The sequence below is a fragment of the Vulpes vulpes genome, chromosome 5 (genome assembly GCF_048418805.1).
Source record: "Vulpes vulpes isolate BD-2025 chromosome 5, VulVul3, whole genome shotgun sequence".
In the NCBI taxonomy this organism is placed as follows: domain Eukaryota; kingdom Metazoa; phylum Chordata; class Mammalia; order Carnivora; family Canidae; genus Vulpes; species Vulpes vulpes.
Genome location: NC_132784.1, coordinates 123,142,425 through 123,161,607, shown reverse-complemented (window position 1 = coordinate 123,161,607; position 19,183 = coordinate 123,142,425). Strand labels below are relative to the sequence as shown.

General features: G+C 40.6%; 1 long non-coding RNA gene across 2 annotated transcripts in view; it reads right to left on the bottom strand.

Moving 5' to 3' along the window:
- Positions 1–5,916: 5,916 nt before the first annotated feature.
- Positions 5,917–19,183, bottom strand: part of LOC140599102 (uncharacterized) — a 77,396-nt gene continuing 64,129 nt past the window's right edge. For both annotated transcript variants that reach the window (XR_012001835.1, XR_012001836.1), the window contains 2 exons: positions 9,074–9,412; positions 5,917–7,606 (listed from right to left, as the gene is read on the bottom strand). This is a non-coding gene — a long non-coding RNA (uncharacterized lncRNA). The remainder of the gene's footprint in view (positions 7,607–9,073; positions 9,413–19,183) is intronic.

Here is a 19,183-nt window from a genome sequence, read left to right as displayed (position 1 = left end):
TCTAGAGTGTGCCTGGCTTTCTATGAACGGTGTTAGATTTAATAAAAATGTTAAAACTGTGGACACTGATGTCAGTATCCATCACTGAAGGGATTTGCAGAAAGAAAATCAGCATGGGGGTGAGGGAAAGTACACAGAACAAAGGAAATAAAACTGAATTAAAGAGGATAGGGAAAAGCAAATGAAGAGAACAAAATGTACATTTTCGTTTTGACCAATTTCATAAGAAAGCAAAATGGCCAATTTTGAACTCTACAGAATCATGGTAGTGATGTTTTTGTACCCACATTTTCAGGTTTTGAATTGAGTGCTTCAGTGAGATTTTGCGTACTATCTGAATACTTATCATGCAAAATAGTTGCAGCAGAAAAATAGGCACATTGATCTTGGTTTTAGTATCTGTCAAAGCAGTAATCAAGGTAAATGTGACTGAAGGCTTCACTTAGAAAACCAAGGGAAGGGCAGAAAAATTCAGCTGAATGAACTGAGGTTGGTGGGGGAAAGATGTGTTATATCCTAATAGAGAGATGACGCTTCCAGAACTGAAGTTAAAGGTTCATCATTAACGTGATACAGGTCTGTCCGCAATGAAGTAAGTATTTGACTTTGTCCTTCTCAAAACAGATTTTCTTTGAGCCTTAAACCCTGAACTGTGCTGTGTCCCTGAAGATATCACAGAATGACCTATTTTTACTTGTTAATCCCAGACCTAAATGCTAATCTTTTACCTCACCTGTTAGAGGATAGTTTAAATTAGCTTTATTGATTGCAGAACTAGACACACATTATAATGTCTTCTATAGTCCCTGGCCTAGCAGAAGAGCATGAGAAGTATCTGAGTATGAAATAAATGCAGAGTGGTGTTGGTAAGGGGTTATATTTTAAAGTGCAAGCACAACATTGATTTAGTTTCTATTATGCAGATTCTTTTCATTTTACAGAGAAGAAAACTGCTTGCAATATTGAACCACTATTGTCTGCAGTAGGTAAACATAAAGAATCTTAAATCAATTGACTTAATCAATTTAACACATTTCCAGGTCTTTTTCAAGAAGGAAATTCAATATCTTGTCACTACAACACCCTCGATTGCAGTCTTGGTACACAGGTTGCAATCTTTTCGAAGATAATACTAGAATTTCACCTAGTAAACCTCATTTGAATGTAAGTACTTTAAAAACCTGTTTATTTAAGAATTAAACAGTTTGTTTTTCTGGTTATTAAACATTGTCAAGCTGTATTTATGAAATAGGATTCTGCAAAAGAATTATTAATTCAGAAAAGCCTTTCAACCTGACATTCTGAGATGTGGTTTTACTTGCCACTTAAAGCATATAACGTGCCTCATGCAGTTTTGCTGGGGTGGTTGGGTCAAGCATGGTGACACTGAGCCTGAGGAGCTGTAAGGTTCCTGGTTTGGCCAGTGGGTGGCTCAGAGGTCCTGTGCACATGTACATGTGGGCTTACCAAGGGCACTTCCCCCAGATGTGGGTTAGCGATTGCCAGGAGACCAGAGGCTTCAAATATTCAGCAGCAGAGCATATGGCTTCTTCCCTAAGCCTCTATCCTTGGAGCCACCATTAGAACTACTGAACCACGTAGGAGATACAGGACAAGGAAGTAAGAACCATTAGGAAGTGCTCTGTCAAACTGATGGAGAAACATATAAAGACAGAGACATATAGGTAGAGATTTATAGACATAGAGATACGTAAATATCTTAATCATCATAAACATTTGAATGAAGTAGTTACTGTTATTACCTCTTGCACAGATAAGGAAATTAAATGTCAGAGAAATTGTGGTGCCTGGGTGGCTCAGTTGGTTAAGCATCTGCCTTTACCTCAGGTCATGATCCCAGGGTCCTGGGCTCCATACTCAGTGGGGAGACTGCTTCCCCTTCTGGCCCTCCCCCCACTTGTGCTCTCTTTCTCCTTCTCTCTCTCTGTCTCAAGTAAATAAAATCTTTAAAAGAAAATACATAAATGTCAGAGAAATTAAATAATTTGTCTAATGCCATAAGGTGGTCAGAAATGGAACCTGGACTCAAACCCAGGACCCTGCACTTAGCCGTTACATGGTGGAAAGAGACCTGGGCCTGAGGGCCCAGAGAGGTTTCCAGAGGAATAAGACGGGCATTAAGTATTGCAGGGATTGGATAAGCAGAAAAGGAGGAGGCCTTTCTAGGAAGGTATGAATAGAAGCGAAAGGACAGATGTCTAGTGATGGAACAGACCTGATTGGATTAGTGGATTATTTTATTATGAATAATACCATAGGACGTTACCACTTTAAAGCATATTCATATCCATTTCAATAGTCCTTGAATTTTTTTTTTAGAGAGAGAGAAAGCACGGGTGTATGCGCACAAGTGGGGGTAGTAGTGGTAGGAGGTAGAGAGAGAATTTTATGCAGGTTTCACTCAGCACAGAGTCTGGGGCTTGATCTCATGACCCTGAGTTCATGACCTGAGCCCAATCAAGAGTTGGATGCTTAACCAACTGAGCCACTCAGGCGCCCCCTTTCTTTCTTTCTTTCTTTTTTTTTTTTTGAAATAATTTTGAAATAATTTGTCTAATAAGGGAGAAGGTATTATAGTCCATCTCTGCATATATATGGAAATTAAAGATCAAACCTCCATCACGTGCCCTACCCATTACAGGGCCTTTGTACATACTGCTCCTTCTATGGAGAAAGCAATTCCTCTCCTCTTCACCTTGTTAACTACTGCCCACCCATCAGATCAGTTGGACAGTGACCTCCTAAGAGGGCCTTAGCTGACTTCCCTGTCTTGGCCAAACCCCTCGGTATCTGCACTCACTGAACCAAGTGCTTCTACTTGTTAGGATTGATCGTACTTACTCTACTTACCAGTGGGAATAAATGCAAAAGGAATAAGTAATTGAATACACAAATCAACAGAAGCTAGGTCTGCATAGGGCAGTTGCTCATACGCTCTCCACGTTAGTAGCTATTTAGAAGAGGTACAATCGGAAGAGCTGAGGCTATTTCACCTGGCAAAGAGAATTTAGGGGAGAGGGTCTGACGGCTGTGTTCAAATACCTGGAGAGCTGTCATGTTGAAGAAGGATTAGACAAATTCTGCATAGCTCCAGAGGGCAGAACAAAGACAAATGAGGTGAAAGTCCAGGCAGGCATATTTCATTACAGCGTAAGGAAGTTAAATATGTAACAACGAGACCTGTCCAAATAGGAAGCAGGCTGAGTGTGGAGGAGGTGCGTATTCAAACACAGGCTGCAGGAACACCTGTCAAGGCTGTTGTAGTGGAAACTCCTGTTCTGGTGGGGAAATTTTTCACCACTTAGGCGTCTCTGAGCCTAATGTGCTTTTATAGGTCTGGGAGGGACTTGAAAGCAAATCTGAATTTGATTTGAACTGACCTTAAGGAGAGAGCTGATGCCTGACTAATATTGGGTCCTGTAAGTCATACATGCCCACCGGTGGGTGACACTTCGGTGCCACCGAGCAGGTCTCTGAGAGCCAGCCCTGCAACGGTGGTCAGAGCCTGGCAGCTGCCACGGTGACCAGCAGAGCACCAGGAGCTGACTTCAGGGTCGCCGCCCCCCCACCTCACTGCACCCCCAGTCTGCGGACGCCCAGACACGGTGTGCTTGCAGATCTCCTCCCAAACTCCTTCGGGAGGATGCTCTTTTCCCCAGGTTTCCTTTTCATTTAAAATCCTTAAAGATTGTATTTATTTATCTATGAGACACACAGAGAGAGAAGCAGAGACCCAGGCAGAGGGAGAAGCAGGCTCCACGCAGGGAGCCCAACACGGGACTTGATCCCGGGACCCTCAGCCGCCGAGCCCCCGGGCCCCCCTCTTTCCAGCTCCTTAAGGCTACCTCTTCTGCTGAGAGCAATTTCGCAGCAATGCTTCTCTCTCCTCATGCAAATATTCCAATACTGAGAGAGAATCTGAGAGAAAAACTAAAAAACCCATCTTTTTAAACACACCACTTCTATCTTGATTTCAAAAAAACAAAGGCCTCAAAAATTGAGTGGAGGCTGAAAACTAGGAACACTAATTTGGAAACTGAAGTCTCACGACACCAATAACGGGATGGAGATAAGCTGGTAGAAAATCTCTAAGCGTTACTCTCCGCGGGTGTAGCCCTGGATCAACACTGCCGGCTTTTCTACAGAGACATCTGACCTGGCAAATAACCAGTCAGCAGATCCTGGGGGTCAATTTCATTTGTGAACCATGAAATTCAATATGCTGTAATGGTGTCAACATTTCAGGATAATGGATCATGGACATTTCAAACCACAGTGGCTGTTGTGCGGTCGGATAAGACCTTTGGTAATCAGGCAGCCCGGGTGGCTCAGTGGCTTAGCGCCGCCTGCAGCCCTGGGCCTGATCCTGGAGACCCGGGATCGAGTCCCACGTGGGCTCCCTGTGTGGAGCCTGCTTCTCCCTCGGCCTGTGTCTCTGCCTCTCTCTCTGTCTTTAGTGAATAAACAAATAAAATCTTAAAAAAAAAAAAAGACCTTTGGTAATCCAAACGTGCAATGTTTATTGAGCACCTACTATGTGCCAGGCACCATGCTAGGCACTGGTTAGGGGGAGGGAAACAAAATGGACATGGTCTCTGCTGTGACAGGGTTTATTCTCTAATTTAGACAATAAAATAAGAAGCACCAAATTAATACAAAACTCCAAGCTGGTAGCAGATATGAAGGGGAAGGGTCAGTGGGCTTCTAAAGCCACTGGAGGCTTTCCTGAGGAAGAGACCTTTCACTGAGCAATTAGGAACACATGGGAACTAACTGTATGAAGGGTCAGGGAAAGGACATTCCTGGCAAAGGACACATCCCGAAGCTCTGGGTTATGAAAGAATTTGGTTCCTTTAAGAAATGGAGAGAAAGCCAAGATGAGCAAGAGCAAAAAGCCTTGAGAGGACGCCGAGGAAGAATGCAGGGGCAGATCCTGTAGAGCCTCAGCAGCAACTGAAGGTTACTCTAAATGCACTCGGAAGCCCCACAAGAGGGGAATGATGCAATTTATATTTTTAAAATGATTATTCAGAAGGTCAGACATGTGGAGGATAGATTAAGTGAAGGAAAGAATCATGTCTCTTTCCACATAAATTCTCCATTCACAAAAATGACAACTTCCAATTTACACATATTAATGTAGCATGTTTAGAGTCATTTCTTTTAAATGATTATAAAAGCCTAACATCCCACACATTTTTTGTTTACTCGGCAACTCCCTCCCAAGGAAACACACTATTGCTAAATGAATGAAAATTGAAATCTTTTTTATTCAGGCATTATAAATTCTAACTCACATTGAGATGAAGACAAATTACTGTCTCCATGCAGAGGAGGAAGCAAAAATAAATGCCTTTTTATGTAATGTTGCATTTAGAATTTATCTCTATTTTATAATCAAGGGAAACTATGCGCTTCCCTGAGGATGCTGGGATAGAAGCAGAGCTGGAATTAGACATTCACTATTCTTGACTATTTCTCTCTGGTTTTGTTGCCCAGTACTATTTCTTTCTGTGGAGCATCGTAGGAGTAGGCAGTCAGTCCTCTTCAACAACAATCTCATCGAATTTCAGTGTAGACTTCTAGCAAAAACAAATAGATGTAACTGGGTAATATAATACTTGGGAAGGTGTGCTCTTCCCTTCCTGCTCTGAGAACAGGATCGTCGGCATAGTGAGTTTATGGTATCCATCAGGAAAGGGGGCTGGGAAAAAAAAAAAAGGAAAAGGGGCTGGAAACGTGTAAACTTTAAAGAAGGAATGCAAATGCAAAATAGTTTCTGGCATTCAAAGTAGGATCATGGGGTGTTTTTCTGTATGTTGGTAAATTGAACACCAATAAAAATTAATTAAAAAAAAAAAAAAAAGTAGGATCATGCAGCAATCCAGCCTATTTTCCAAATACCTATTTCCTCCCCTCTCCCCAACTAAGCCCGAAGGCCCATTCTCACGGCTTTGTTAGTTTGGTTTATTAGTTGCCTGTTTTGTTAAGTGAGGTTGATATGAAAGTGGGTGCTTTACAGAAGTAGGATATCACATTAGGGGAAGTAAAGGAGAGCTTACTCTTTCTTAGTCCCAGAGAATTGTGGAAAGGAGAGAGAAAGAGACCAAGAGAAAAAGAGAAGCAGTCAAACATGTATTCCTACTCCTCCTTTCGGTGAATTGCATTAAATCCATGATTCTCCAACTTTAACGTGCCTCAGATCACCCAGAAGACTTGTTAGAAGACGGTCGTGGGGCTCCACTCCCAGAGTTTCTGATTCAGTGGGTCTGTGGTGGGGCTGGAGAATTTGCATTTTTCACAAGTTCCTAGGTGATACAGTTGCTGCTGGTCCAGGGGCCGCACTTGGAGAACCAGTGTTGAATAAATGAAAGTAATACCAATGACGTAGGAGTTTGTCCTTGATTTTCATGTAGTGCCCTAGAAAGAGATCATCTCTGTGGCTGACCCTTGCTGAAACCTGGTGAGCAGCCAAACCTTTCCAATTCACCCCACATCAGGGACACATAAACCACATCCTCTTCCCATTATAACAGGGCATCTCTCTAAGGTGAGAAACAGGATGGGTGGGGGGACCCCAGAGATTAACCATTTTTTCCTAGAAAGGCATACTGTTGCCCAAAGGGCTGTTTAAATTTCCAAATCAAGCTGTTCTTAAATCACACTGGACACATGGTCAGGTTTCTTTCTCCTTTATTTCCCTTTCTGATTAACACCATGTCAGGCTTCATAAGGCCATCTGCTTCCGCCTTTCCTTTTTTCACTGGCTAGAATGTGGGCCCGAACGGGATGCTGGTGAGACATTTTCTGCAGTGTGAATGATAAAGGTAACATCTTCAGGAATGGCAAAGCCACGAATTAGGAGCCTCAGTCCCAGGCACTTGGAAGCCACCTTGTTGACTCTGGATTTTCCTTGTTTAACTCATTATGTTGGGCCCGCTTGAGACAAGTCTATCCTGCAGCCCAACCAATATAATTAGAAGGAGAGCTAGGAGCTGGGTGAGAACACACACATACATTGCAGCACAGTGTTTAAATTGTGCAACACATTCCATTCTTCCACAGTGATCATCAGTGTCCCACCCAGGGCTTCTGTTAAATTAGTCCTTTTTTAATTTTTATTTTTTGTAAAGATTTTATTTATTTATCCATGAGAGACCCAGAGAGAGAGAGAGGCAGAGACACAGGCAGAGGGAGAAGCAGGCTCCATGCAGGGAGCCCGATGTGGGACTTGATCCTGGGACTCCAGGATCACACCCTGGGCCAAAGGCAGGTGCTAAACCGCTGAGCCACCCAGGGATCCCCAATTAGTCCTTTTTAAAACATTTTTTTAAATTTATTTATTTGACAGAGAGAAAGAGGGAGTGGGTGCATGCGCACAAGCAGGGGGAGCAGCAGAGGGAGAGGGAGAAGCTGGTTCCCTGCCCAGCAAGTGAGGGAGCCCAAAAAAGGGCTGGATCCCAGGACTCTGGGATCATGACCTGAGCTGAGGGCAGATGTTTAACCAACTGAGCCACCCAGGGGCGCCAGTTAGATAGATTAGTCCTTCGATACTTCACTCTTCTCATTTCCACTTCCATCTCTCCTTTAAAAAAAAAAAAAAAGATTTTATTTATTCATTTGAGAGAGAGAAAACACAAGCAAGAGGAGTGGCAGAATGAGAGGGAGAAGCAGGGAGCCTGATGCAGGCTCAGCCCCAGGACTCTGGGCCCATGACCCGAGCTGAAGGCAGATGCTCAATGGACTGAGCTCCCCGGGCGCCCGTTTCCTTCTCCTTCTTGACAGTTCTTTGTCTACCATCCTTACATTTATTCAGGCCTAGTAGTCTATGTAATTTCTCTTCATGCTTTTTTGGTATTTCTTCTATAGCCGCTTTAAGGTCCTTACAAATGTCTCAGGCATTTTTAATATCTCATAAGAACTTTTGAGTATCTGAGTAGGTAAATAACTACCCAAAAGAATATACTTGTTTGAAATGGTCATTATCAACTTTTCACTTCTTAGTGAATTTATAGGTATAATTTATGAATTAACAAATATTTTCATTTAGAGGATAATGTGAAAATTATATCCAGCGGAATCTTAGCACAGCATACCTAAGAATATATACATATATTTATGATTTACTTATATGTACATATTTATTTATATTTATTCACATATATTCCCCCTTAGCTTTAATTTATATATGTACACATAGATACCTTCAATTGAATAAAAAATCCTATAAAATATATACTCAAATCCCCATTCATTTAGTAATCAAATAGTTTAACTAAGTTTGTCTCTTTGTAAACTCAGAAGGCATTCACATAATGTTTAATGTTCTTAAATTTGGGGGTTTTGCCCCCCAAATAATTTATTATTGATTTTTTTAAAAACCACAATAAACAAAAAAAGACCTCCCAGGATTGGCACTCAGACTGTAGGACACTTATCACTGCTAAGTTCCTATTCAGTCCTGATTGTACATCAATTTTGAAATATTTTTGGTGTCTAAGGAAGTCACAACTCTTCAGAATCAATTGCTCAAAGCAGCCAGTAAGTACTCTTTGAATTCTTTTCTGAATTGTCATGTTACTGACCTGGTTTGGCCAAGATTAAACGATTTGAAGTGCCAATATACATCACAGTTCATCTTCCTCCCCGCCAACTAATATAATACTATTTTGTACCTCCCTTCATTCAAAGCACCAGTAGTCAGGCAGTCCTCTTTCCAAAAATAACAAACAAACAAAAAACCAGAAAACACAGCTTTAAAAAGTAAAGTAAGTACTCAGAGCATCATCAATACAAAATTATAAGCACATGTTAAATTTTATTTAAAATATTTTAGAGTGCCTTCAAATGTACCTTCCTTAGAAGGGAACAAGTATATACATATTAGTCTATTAAGCTCTAATGCTTCAGGAAACCACAAAACAATCATTTTATCACCTGAGCCAGCTACTGATCATAGAGATGAGATTAGAAGCCATGACCAGGAGACTGAAACAATGAACATTTGCGGCCGGTTACAGGAAAACAGCAAACCCAGAGACATATTCATTACCTGGAAACCAATGCGTAAGACAGAACTGGTAGTCAGATGTCAGGAGAGCCATCATGAGTTATGCAGCACACATACGTTCAGGAGTTCAAAGCAAGTCTTGAATCTCATAGAAAACAAAGGCCAAAGCAAGGCACAGAGTTAAAAATCAAGAATTCAGAATCATATATTTAGCGCATCATACTTTCCTGTCCATTGGTCACTTGAGTAGTTCTAGTTGCAACAAGAAGTGTGTGGTTGTTGCAGGTAATTCAGTCCCACCCATTCCTTCCATCATAGTGGCCTCCCAGAGACTGGGGACTAAACATGCCGTTTGTCTTCACTACTATTCATCAGTTGGGGCTGCAGGAGAAAAACCAGACTGGTTACAGCCTAAATAAAGAATTTACATTTTCTCTTTGTGTCTGAGTTGTAGTGTGAGTTAAATTTCCACCCTGCTACATTAGCTATTGGCTGGACTTCAAGCAGAATCAAAGGGCAAAGAGAGTCTGAAATTAGGCATGGGAATGTCTAGCTGGCCAGAGAAGTACAAAAAGATAAAATTAAATGAAGCACACACACACACATCCCTTTTTTCTTTTTTTATAGCTTTATTGACATAACATTCACATACTGTATAATTTACCCATTTAAAGTATATAATTCAATGGCATTTAGTATGTTCACAGACTTGTACAGCCATTACCACAATCAATTTTAGAACACTTTCATGACCCAAAGAGAACCCCCACATCCCCACCCTGTGCCATTGCTCTAGGCAACCACTAACCTACTGTCAATATGTTTGCCTATTTGGAAATCTCATATAAATAGAGTCACAAAAATGTGCTCCTTTATGACTGGTTTCTTTCACTTAGCATGTTTTCAATATTCATTCATGTTGTATCATGTATCAGTACTTCATTCCTTTTAGTTGTTGAATAATATTACAATTGATGAATTTACCACATTTTATTTATCCATTCATTGGCTAATGGACATTTAGGTAGTTTTTATTCTTCGGTTGTTATGAATAATGCTGCATAAATATTCATCTACAAGTTCTTGTGTAGACAAATGTTTTCATTTCTCTTGGGTACAGCTACAGGTAGACTTGCTGAATCATATGGTTACTCTGTATTTAACTATTTTAAGACCGATCAGCCACTATTTCCAAAGTGGCTGCACCATTTCCCATTTCCATCAGCAGTGCATGAGGGTTATAATTTCTCCACATTCTTTTTTTTTTTTCTCCACATTCTTGCCAGTTAGTTGTTATTATCTGCCTTTGTCATCATAACATCCCACCCTCTATTTAAAAATCTCAAACAGATCTTCTGGATCTTTGGATCTGGCAACTGAACCAATTCCTTGGGTTGCGAAGCCCACCTACAAAAGACAAAAATCTGTGGTGCCTGGGTGGCTCAGTCTGTTAAGTGTCTGACTCTTAATCAGCACGCAGGTCTTGATCTCAGGGTTGTGAGTTCAAACCCCATGTTGGGCTCCATGTTGGGCTCCACACTGGGGATGGAGGCTACTTTAAAAAAAAAAAAGGCAAAATTCTGAGAAAGCAGGGAGAAAAAGGTATAGGGGGATCCGGGGCACCCAGTCTCGTCTGACTATACACACAAAAGAGGCCTGGATTGAGACTGCTTCTACCTGAATTTGTTTGAGGCAAGGCTAGGGCATGATATGTGGGTAAGAGAAGATGACCAAGGGTTGAAGCTTCACTTGAAAAGTCACTGGAGAGGGGAATATGGAGCCAATGCTAAATTCAGACTATTATATTCTTTCTATTCCTATTTGATATTTTTCCACCAGAGAACATACTAAAAACCTTGGGGATCCCCTCTACCTTTAAAGTTCTATGATTCCGTGACTTTCTTCCTGTAAGTACAATTTAAATTGATCATGGAATGTATCTTTTTTATAAATAGAAGGCTTTATCTTAATGAGATTCAGTTTAAGTGTTTTTAATGGTTTTAAAAGTATTTTTACTTTTTGTTCACCTGAAACTAATATAATATTGTATGTCAACTCTACTTCGATTAAAGCAAAATTTTACTCTTAATGTTTTCTGTAGCTTGCTGAAATACTATAATTCTATCCACAGCAATTAGTGTTTCCTGGAAGTCACTAAATGTTCCCTAAAAGTCTACCTAAGAAAAAAGGTGAATCTAATTAAATGGGAGAAAAATGCATTTATTCCTTGGAAAGTACACTGATTACTATTTAGCCAGTTAGAGAATTGTGTTCTTTCGCCCTTGAAAATTGTGCCACGGAGTAAATTAATTTCTTTGAATTGCAATATAATTACCACATCTGAAAATTTAGGGAAAAAAATGAAAGAGAAGGATGGAGGATTCCAAATAAATAGGGCCACTGCCAAGCAAAATACCAACCAACCAAATTAGAAGATATTACACATGCTCTTCCTTATTTAACATGGAAGGAAATTGCAATTATTATTTGGTTAATAAGGCACTTCCTGGGCCCTAAAGTTACTGGTTCTTCACTGCAACGTACATTTGTTGTGCAACTGCTGTGAGCCGGAAACCTTGTTAACTGCCAAAATAAATAAGGGAGTCTCTGCTGGCGAAAAGCAACAGAAGGCTTGGCCTCTGCCAGGCAAATGCACATTATCCAGCTGTAATCCATTCCACAGCTAGATAGAAAAGAAGTAGAGTGGAAATGGTGAAAAGGAGTGATTTACAGTTACCTGAACTGGGGTAGGAAGGGGAAGAGGAGAAGGATGGTAAAGGAATAAGGGGGTAGGGAACAGGACCAGTGAACATGGTTTCATAAGGAATGGGAAAGATTTCACCAAGCAGCGAGACACGAAGACATTTGGGAAAACATTCTAGTGGGAAAGCAAATATTTTGGAGATTTATAAGACTTAACCATAAGAAAACGTCAATAGTCAACCATTTGTGGCCTATAAAAATAGCACATTCACATAGTTCCAACTCATACAAAACAAAATAATCCCCCTGGATGTGGAGGGCGAATGTTTTTTAGGACTTGTAGGAGAATTAGAGAAGAAGTTGGGGTCAGAGTAGGAAGAGCCTTGAATTGCCTTCTAAGGTTTGAACTTTATCCCACAGGTGATGGAGTAGTCAATTCAAAAAGAACTTTTGACAAATAACCAATAGATTTATTTTTAAGGTTTAAAGAATTTCAGGCTTCAGTGAAAGCTATATATCATTTTCAATACCATAAAGAAAAAATTTTAATGATAATATCCGTTGCTATTAAGGACTCGGGGAAATAGGATGCGCCCATACACTGCTGTGTGTAGAAACTTTCTGGAAGGCAATTGGAATACCCTTTGACTAAACATTCTGCTTCTAGGACTTTATCCCAAGGAGAGTCATGGATATTTAAAAAACAAAACAAAACAAAAAACTTTAACCACCAAGATATTCTTAACGTCCAACAATTACAAGTTGGTTAAACCAATCAGGAATCGCCCTTACAAATGAACACTATGCAGCTACTTTAAATATTTAGATGAATATTTAATAACGTGGAAGTGCCCATGAAGTTTTAGTATAGAAAAAAGCAGGTTATCAAACAGTACATGTGTCAGGCAGGGCTCTGAAGAACTAGGTCAGCTGACCAGGTTTGAGTTTCAGGGCCACCATTTATAGTTCCGCAGGCCCTGAGCAAGTAACCTAATTTCTCTGTAACTCAGTTTCAGCGCCTGCAAAATGGGGGTAACACCAATACATGCATGAGAAGTTGTAAAAATTAAATGAATGAACACACACAAAGCATAACTTATGCATAAATATCCTTTAAAATTTGCCGGGCATATAATCAATCCAAAGAGTTAGTTATTGTTAATATCTTTAGTACTTCTTGCCAGTAAATTAAGTCCACTTTTAAGCTAATTTAAGAAGTAAAGGTGGAAAGACAAACCACTGGGCAAGAACCCCACCCGAACAAAGCACTCTGAAAATCTGGTCCTGTGAAGTCATTACGGCAGCTGCCAAGCACTGACCTCGTGATCTGCAGTGCCCAGTCCTTGGATGCTGGACACTGCTCCCTGCCACAGAACAGCTGTCCCTCCTGCCACTGGAAACCGGATGCAGCTGCCATTGCTGCTGTGCCCTGGCCAGGACAGATTCTGCGTCATCCCTGCTGTTTGAGTCACCAGCTCTTGAATCAAAGTCTAGAGAGGATGCATCTGCTTGGCTGCACCAAGTCCCGAGTTCCCAGATGGAAGAGAGGTCAAGAAAAGGAGCAGTGAGCACTTGTATCATATAGGGAAGACAGATCCTACTTTAAAAGACAAGGGATTCAACACACTCAGTGAACGCATACATTGGGCAACTAAAGAAAGAATCAAAGATCCTTCTGTGGTTTTAAAAATATAAATAAAATCTGAACTTTTTTTGTATGCAAAGAAATAAAGGACTATAAGGATGTCTCTAAGTGTTGATGATTAATTATGAATGGACCATTATGGCTGATTTGAATTTTTTATCTTCTGTCTCTATAACTTTCTAAATCTATGACATAGAAAAGATCTTTTTTTCTTTTAAAGCAAGACTAGGCAATATTAGATTTCCATTTTGAAAGAGAATTAAGTATTCCTTAGATACGGCCATGGCCTGGGAAGCGAAAGACTATGTTCAAATGGCCATTGTTAGCCTATAGTAGGCCTTTCCTACTCAAGGTGTGGTGAACAGACCAATATCAGCTTGACTCAGGAAGCAGACCAGAAATGCAGAATCTTAGGCCACATTCCCGATCTACTTAAAGAAGAGGATGAATCAAGAGCTATTTTAGAAATACAAACAAGAAGGGCTGACAACTGACAATGTGGAAAGAGTCATAAACATATACAAGCCTTAGAAACGTTTCTAAACTTGGATGAAGGCAAAGCTATTAACAGAAATGGGTTACAGGAACAGGGGCTGGTTTTATTTTATTTTATTTTATTTTATTTTATTTTATTTTATAGATTTTATTTATTTATTTATTTATTTATTTATTTATTTATTTATTTATTTATTTATGAGACAGAGAAAATGAGTGATGGGGAGGGAAAGAGAGAGAATAAACAGGCTACCTGCTGAGCAGGAAGCCCAATATGGGGCCCGATCCCAGGATCCAGAGATCATGACAGGAGCAGAAGGCAGATATTTAATCAACTGAGCCACCCAGGTGCCCCTAGGAGCCAGTTTTAAAGGAAAAAAAGAGGGACGCCTGTGTGTCCAGGGATCGAGTCCCACACTGGGCTCCCTGTGTGGAGCCTGTTTCTCCCTCTGCCTGAGTCTCTGCCTCGCTCTCTGTGTCTCTCATGAATAAGTAAATAAAATCTTTTTAAAAAATAAGGGAAAAAAGATAAATGTGGTTTTAGATATGTAAGATTTGAGACCTTGCAAGGTGGCTAGTTGGATATGTCCAGCCTGGGACACGCAGATTTGAAAGCCAATAAGAAATATCAAGATTGAGTTTACAAATTAAGAGTCATCTAAGAAAAGGAGATAACAAAAGCCACAAAAGTGGTAAGAATACGCAAAGTAAGAAAAGAAATCCAAGCAAGATCCTCTGGTGATACTTATATTTTGGAAAGAGCAAGAAAGAGAAGTCAGAAAAAGGGTCGCCAAAACTAAAATCATCAAGAGATAGTGTCAAAGAAAGCAAAGGACAGACATTTCATTATTATTCAATTATTTTATCCTTTCAGGAAAAACTAGGAGTGATTTATACAAATAAAACAGGATAGTGATGATTAATGAAGATCTTAATTCTTCAGATGTAAAATGGCCGAGATATTAGGAGAAGGGTAAAATAGGAAAACACTGATACCTTGGATGTCTCATCATCAGAAAAAGATCCGAAGTTTTCTGGCTTTTGAAAAAGTTTTGATGAAAATTTACAATTTTCACAGTGTCGCAAATCAAATAAGACCATGACTTATCTTTGTTTTATGCATTCATTTATTCATTCAGCAAACATTTACTGAACACTTACTATGAGCCAGGCCTTGAGGATACAGCTGTTAACAAAACAAACAAAACTCTTTGCCCTCGTGGTGTCTACATTCTGGAAAAGAGACAGATAATAAACAGAAGAAATAAATAAGCATATTGTACGCTAGATGGTGATAAGCATTATGGAATGCAGGGATGTAGGAATGGGGTGGGAGCTGGAATTTTCGAAGTGGCAAAGGAGAAGACTCCACTGAAAAGATGAATAAACCTAAAAAAAAAAAAAGATGAATAAACCTGAAGGAGGTGAGGAAGCCACTCCTATAGGTATCTGAGGGAAGCGCATTCCAGGGCAAAGCTGAACTGAAATCTGTGTGGTCCAGGAGGCCAGTGTGGCTGGACAGAGGGCGTGAGGGGGTGGGTAGGAAAAGGGGACTGGGTAGTAAAGGCCATCAGAGGTTTTTGAGCATATAAATGATATTCTCTGACTTGGATTTTTTTTTAAGATTTTATTTATTTATTCATGAGAGAGACAGAGAGAGGCAGAGTCGCAGGCAGAGGGAGAAGCAGGCTCCCTGCAGGGAGCCCAATGTGGGACTCAATCCCAGGTCTCCAGGATCAGGCCCTGGGCCGAAGGCGGTGATAAACCACTGAGCCACCCGGGCTGCCCTCTGACTTGGATTTTAACAGAATCATCCTGGCTGCTGTTTTAAGAACATACAGAAGTAGGAAAACCAGATGGGTGGCTATTATAAATACTCAGGCAAGAATAATGGTGCCTTGGACCAAATACCTTTGACAGTTTTGTCTCTTTTCAGATAAACTACCTTTTTATCCTTCTAGTGTATCATACTACAGTGGGTGGGAGGAGGAAGGAGAGACTATGTATGTAGTGGAGAAAGGAGTACAAATCTCTCAACTCTCCTAGGTATATAATTCTATGTATTCTCACATTTATCTTTAGCCACCCAGAACAAAATGTATCAGCAATTTAAATACTTAAATTGTCTGTAAATATTTAATATATTTAAATAGTATGTTTGAATCTTCCACATTATTACAACTTCAAGGAAATGTTTAAAAAAACACTAAAGACCATTATCATCAATCTGTCAATAAATTTATATTTAGGTCAAGGTAACAATAAAAGAACCTGATAATTTATTTTAAAGACATGAGCAATATTTTTGAAACATAGAGTCACTGAATAATGACTAGTTCTGACAGGGGTAATTTTAAACCTTCCACTCTTTCAATGCTATAATTACAACGAAAAATGAAAGTGAGATCAGAGTACACACACAGAGCTGGGTCACACTGGGACATGTAATTTGCTTTTTCTATGGATGTGAGACCAAAGGCTCCATTTATTTGCTAAAGATTTAAAAGGATAAACTGATTATTTCTTGTTTTAAAATACAAAGGCAACTAAGTCAAGTTAAATATTGATTGAGAGAAACAGTTGTCAACACTGTATTAATATCACCCTAGATCTGTAGTGGCTTACTGTTTACAAAGCACTTTCACTGCTATTATCTCATTTGAGCCTCACAATAGACCCATTAATATCATTGTTCTTAATTTATAGACTCAGAGAGCTTTAGGAACTTACCCAAAGGCACTCAACTACCTAGCAAGTGCTGGGGCTGGGAAGAGAGCCCTAACTTCTAAACTACAGCTCTAGTCTGTAGTCAACTTCTAGTTGACATAGTCAACTTCTAGACTATGTCAACCTGTGTCCTTTTCCAGGTCCAGAATTGGGGATCGTTTTACTCGTGCAGGAATAACTCAGGCCAGCAAGACCAAAGGTAGAGAGAGAGCAGTACCTATGGAAAGGTACCGTGGTGGAAATAAGGGGCAAATTATGCTAAATTCTCTTAACCTCATTTAATGCTAGAAAAACCAAGGATCAGAGGTTTGTTAAGTCAAACACTGGCTGTTCCATTACTCATGGGCCCGTGTCATTTGTGCTTACCCTGGTCTTTTGCACTATTTCTATTCCCCTTGTGGCTTGCTTGATCTCCGGGCCTGCTCTTTAACACCTCCACCAGAGGGCAGGCAGGGCAGGAAGGAGAGCATTGGTAGCTGGTTTGCTCAAGAAGTTGGAAGAAAACTTAGGACATTATCTTAATTTAGATCTTTAGGGTCTTTCTACATTTCCTTATTCGTGCAAAAATTGCCACCATTCTCCCACATGGATCTGGAATAAACAATGCAGTGAAACGATTTCAGAGCTAAAGAACACAGTTTTGTCAGACTTCTTCGTATTTCCACTACTGAGTTTTCTAGATGATAAACATAAAATATTAAATCTTTTAAAAATGTGACACTTATGAACATTTGCCCATGGTATGGACAGTGAAAAAGAACAATTCACAAAAGAAGAGATTCAACTGGCAGCGTGGAAAAATGTTCTACTTCACAGGCAATTAAAGAGAGAACATTTGTAATAGGAAAATGCCATCTTTCATTTGTCAAATTAATAAATATTAGAAATGAGCATTATTGGTAAGGGTATGGTGAGACGGGCATTTTCATATATTTTTAGTGGAAAAGTAGATTGGTACCATCTTTCTGGAGAGAAATCTAATCATTTAGACAGATGAAGCCTGATAGAAGAAAATCGGAGTAATTTCCTACACCCCAAGTTGGAACTAAAATCTGGTTCTTTTTCCTCTAATCAAGTGAGACTTTACATGGAGAATACAGACATATGATGCATGATAGAAAAACAAGCTTTGTGCCACCTCCTGCCTGCCACACTAAGCGAGATGGAAAGAGGAGGGTCCCTACCCCAGGAGACAGCAGGGCTCTAACTTTCATCTCCCGGGGAAGAAGCAGAGTATTGGCAGTGGAGAGACCTGGGAGCATCTAAAACTCCGTGGGTCGGGCAGCCTGGGTGGCTCAGGGGTTTAGTGCCGCCTTTGGCTTAGGGTGTGATCCTGGAGACCTGGGATCAAGTCCCACGTCGGGTTCCCTGCATGGAGCCTGTGTCTCTGCCTCTCTCTGTCTCTTTCAATCTCTCTCTGTCTCTCATGAATAAATAAATAAAATTAAAAAAAAAACAAAAAAACAGTGGGTCTCCCAAGATCACAGGGTTTGCTTCATCCCCTCAGGAGAGAAAAGTAATGCAGGTTTTTTGTTTTTTTGTTTTGTTTTTGTTTTTTTTGCAGATTCCAACAGGTGTAACACATCAGACTGACCCACATCCTTTTACGCCAGGTTGTCCTAGAAAGAGAGAGAGCCAGAGAGCTCTGATGTTTATGGGACTACTCAGATACATTTGTGCGTCTTTTCAGTAACGGTCAGGGATGCGTGCCCTGGGCCACCGTGCACCCTCAATTACAGTGCTCTAAGTCTTACAGATCAAATACAGTTGCCCCTAAATTCAAACAGAATTGCTCGATCTTCCTTTATAACTTAACATCTACTAACTCCGGCTAATTTAAGAGACAGTCTAATGGTGAAAAGGAGAAAGAGTCTCACTGTAACAGGAATGTGTTTGGAAGGCCCAGGCCCCACAAAAAGAGAGATTCTCCTAACTATAAGCTCATCACCATTTACAATAGACAGAAGTGGGAAACAACAATCAAAAGCGTGGTAGGCACCCCGTAACTACTTAACAAACATGGAAGATACTGATTCCACAATAAGAAGATCCAGAACAGAGCTTCCGGTTCCAGATCAGCAGGCTCCATCCTGTGCTGGTTACTGTGTACAGGTCCCAATGGACAGAGCACCTGAATACTCCGAAGTGAAATGGGCCTCCTGGACGCAGGCCGGCCCAAAGCAGAAGTGGAAGCCAGGCCTGGACAGAGGATGCTGGAAGGCTCCAGTTCGGGCCCAAAGAGCAAGCAAGGAGACCTCTAATGCTCAGAGAAAACAGAAGAAATCACCTAGGTGTTTTGGGTTTTTTCCCCCCCTCCTAATCTTTTTTTTTTTTTTTTTTTCTTATTTCTTTCACGCCCCACATGCAGCAGGAGGCCGCAGTTGCCTAAAACCCCAGGGGAGGCTATACTTACTGGCAAGGAGAACCAGTGCGAGGTTCTGAGAGGGAATTACAGTATCAGGACTGGAACAGGGGACGAGGTGTGGGCAAAGGGACTGCCAGAGACAGCAGGTGGCCCCCTGATGGGTGGTGGGAAGGGTGGTGGGAATTGTAAGTCCAGACTCAGGAGAGAGGTCTGGGTG